The sequence below is a fragment of the Sinocyclocheilus anshuiensis genome, unplaced genomic scaffold, assembly GCF_001515605.1.
Source record: "Sinocyclocheilus anshuiensis isolate Anshui unplaced genomic scaffold, SAMN03320099.WGS_v1.1 scaffold3291, whole genome shotgun sequence".
In the NCBI taxonomy this organism is placed as follows: Eukaryota; Metazoa; Chordata; class Actinopteri; order Cypriniformes; family Cyprinidae; genus Sinocyclocheilus; species Sinocyclocheilus anshuiensis.
In genome coordinates this window covers 5,584-9,299 of record NW_015546212.1, presented here as the reverse complement: position 1 = coordinate 9,299, position 3,716 = coordinate 5,584, and the positions used below count along the sequence as shown (strand labels likewise).

The 3,716-nt window shown below is 39.1% G+C and overlaps 1 pseudogene; it reads right to left on the bottom strand.

Moving 5' to 3' along the window:
* The window catches only part of LOC107701444 (protein NLRC3-like), a 19,463-nt pseudogene extending 16,309 nt beyond the window's left edge, over nt 1–3,154 (bottom strand).
* Nucleotides 3,155–3,716: the final 562 nt, after the last annotated feature.

Genomic DNA, 3,716 nt, shown 5'->3' with positions numbered 1-3,716 from the left:
TAATTTTTTTGAGGTATCGGCAAATATCGTATCGCTGGGTATGAGAATCGATATCGTATCGTATCGTGACGAACCATCTGATTTACACCGCTACTGTATATGCAGTCACCTTCTGACGATTGGGCCATCAACAAAATACAAAGAGAAAATCACTCACAGTTCTTAATCTGAATAACGTTAGCTTTAATAAGCATTAATCTATCAAATTATACAGTGAAAACTATGAAGTGTTATTTTACATTTGCTTATTTTATTAGATTGCTTTTGTAGGCTGTATTACTTATTGGAACAGTAATGTTAGTAGATCTCCATGAAAAAATTCATGCACTGTTTATTTAATTTGTATCTTTGTTTTATTGTATTTGTCAGTTTGTTTTGCTTTATTTCTTTCTTCACGTTCTTACTGTATCTTATGTATATAAAACACTAATGCCTGCACACTGGTGCCTTTACAAACTGATGTTTTATATTAATTTCATTCAATTATATTTATTTTACATTTCAGAATATAAAGAAATGTTAATTAAGCTCTTAATTTGTTTAGTATATAGTATATACCATAGTATATAGTATATATATATAACAAAAAGTACCGATAAGAATACCGTTAAAGTACATAATGTCCATCTAAGCATTACCGCCAACGCGTGCATTCTCGTTCAAACTCACGTATCGGGACTCAATATAAGGACTGCTCGAAGGCACAAGGTGAGCATAAAAGACGTTCGGGATTGTTGGTGGAACAGTCGAGCGCTGTGTGAGAAGTTTTCTGCGCACACATCTGAAGCGCACGCATACAGACTTCCACTTTTTTGTGCCTGGATGAATAAATACAGACAAAATTACTTCAAAATGCGCGGGTGAACGACTATCCTAGTAAACTCAGTTAGTTAGGCATATTATTTAATTTGTATCTTTGTTTTATTGTATTTGTCAGTTTGTTTTGCTTTATTTCTTTCTTCACGTTCTTACTGTATCTTATGTATATAAAACACTAATGCCTGCACACTGGTGCCTTTACAAACTGATGTTTTATATTAATTTCATTCAATTATATTTATTTTACATTTCAGAATATAAAGAAATGTTAATTAAGCTCTTAATTTGTTTAGTATATAGTATATACCATAGTATATAGTATATATATATAACAAAAAGTACCGATAAGAATACCGTTAAAGTACCGGATCGATAAGCAGTATCGGTAAGAGTAGTAATACCACTAAAACCTTAACGATACCCATCCCTAGTTAAGATACAAATATTAAATATTTATGAAAAGTGCTTTTCTTACCTTGAATATCCATTGGAGATTTTCTTTGAAAACCTTGTGGTTCCTGTGAGCCTGAACATCTGAATGTATTGTCTTACATTGAACACTGCTAGTAAATAAAATAAAATACTGTATTTCTAGGTAAAACATTAAAGAAATCTCTTGTAAATATTTTGTTTTAAGAAAGAGAACAATGAAAGGATCAGCTGTTTCAGTTCAATTTTAAAGTGTAGAATCTGTGTACATAATTTTTGTTGCATTGTGGTACAGATTTTAATTAAAGGAAAAAAATAGGTCTGTTATTATAATATTTTCTGTCATATAAACTAATAAAACAGTGGCTAACAGTGGCCTTTTAAGTTTTTTAAAAGCATTGCTCTTTGTGAGAACAAGTATAGTTATATGTCAAATAAAACATACAATGTGAATACTTTGGTAAATATTTAACTATATGACAAACATTCACTGATATATTTTTTGAAACAGAAATCCATGAAATACCTTTTGGCAGATGATGGAGTTTTCTCACTGAAGTTTGGTCCTTCATCTCTTGACTGGTCACTCTTCACAGACACAGAGCTGGACACACGTGATCCTGATCTTACACTAATGACACAGAACACATGAGGGGAAAACACTGACTGTGGCTGTGGAATCTGCACAATAATTGTCCTAAATTTAGCTATTTTGAATATGTATTAATTAATTCTAATAATTTTGTTTTAATCTGTGACTATGTAAAAACATTTAGGTAGTTTAAAAGTTTTAAAAGTAGAATTTGCAAATCTAAATCAATGCATAAGATTTTGCTGTAGAGAGGATAAATCTGAAGCTGGAGCAGTGTTTAAAGTGCCTCAGTGTGACCTGTGTTTCTGTGAGAGACGGATCTCTGTTCCTCACTCCTCTGACATACTGCAGCTGAACTGATCCGCACTGGCTGTGAACACACTCAGCTGCTCAGTGTGACCTGTGTTTCTGTGAGAGACGGATCTCTGTTCCTCACTCCTCTGACATACTGCAGCTGAACTGATCCGCACTGGCTGTGAACACACTCAGCTGCTCAGTGTGACCTGTGTTTCTGTGAGAGACGGATCACCTGTGTTTCTGTGAGAGACGGATCTCTGTTCCTCACTCCTCTGACATACTGCAGCTGAACTGATCCGCACTGGCTGTGAACACACTCAGCTGCTCAGTGTGACCTGTGTTTCTGTGAGAGACGGATCTCTGTTCCTCGTTCCTCTGACATACTGCAGCTGAACTGATCCGCACTGGCTGTGAACACACTCAGCTGCTCAGTGTGACCTGTGTTTCTGTGAGAGACGGATCTCTGTTCCTCGTTCCTCTGACATACTGCAGCTGAACTGATCCGCACTGGCTGTGAACACACTCAGCTGCTCAGTGTGACCTGTGTTTCTGTGAGAGACGGATCTCTGTTCCTCGTTCCTCTGACATACTGCAGCTGAACTGATCCGCACTGGCTGTGAACACACTCAGCTGCTCAGCGTCACCTGTGTTTCTGTGAGAGAAGGATCTCTGTTCCTCGCTCCTCTGACATACTGCAGCTGAACTGATCCGCACTGGCTGTTAACACACTCAGCTGCTCAGTGTGACCTGTGTTTCTGTGAGAGACGGATCTCTGTTCCTCGCTCCTCTGACATACTGCAGCTGAACTGATCCGCACTGGCTGTGAACACACTCAGCTGCTCAGTGTGACCTGTGTTTCTGTGAGAGACGGATCTCTGTTCCTCGCTCCTCTGACATACTGCAGCTGAACTGATCCGCACTGGCTGTGAACACACTCAGCTGCTCAGTGTGACCTGTGTTTCCGTGAGAGACGGATCTCTGTTCCTCGCTCCTCTGACATACTGCAGCTGAACTGATCCGCACTGGCTGTCTCAGCTCTCAGCTGCTCAGTGTGACCTGTGTTTCTGTGAGAGACGGATCTCTGTTCCTCGCTCCTCCTGCAGCTGAACTGATCCGCACTGGCTGTGAACACACTCAGCTGCTCAGTGTGACCTGTGTTTCTGTTAGGGTTAGGGTAGGGTTAGGTATATAGATAAAAATGAGTTTCACCCTCATTAATTCAACCCTCATTAGCATATGCGATCTGATTGGCCAAAGCTTACCTGGCCATATCTGGTGAAGCAGAGGTCCGATGTGCACATAACTGGTATCGTTGGATTCAGCAAGCTGTCGTCTTTCAGGTAGCGTGGATGTATGGAGGAAAGGGTGTTGCTTTCAAATCCAATGTGAACGTACAACAGTCTAAAGTGTGACAAATAGGAAGTCAGTCATCGGTAAAGGCAAAAAATACATCCAAATTAAATAACCTGTGAAATCAATTGTCTTTTTAGCAAGAAGGTATTACAAGCCTGTATAAAAACAGTTTTCCAGCCAGTTTGTGTGAGTGCGTGTGTGTGAGTGTGCACAGGTGAGTGTGTGT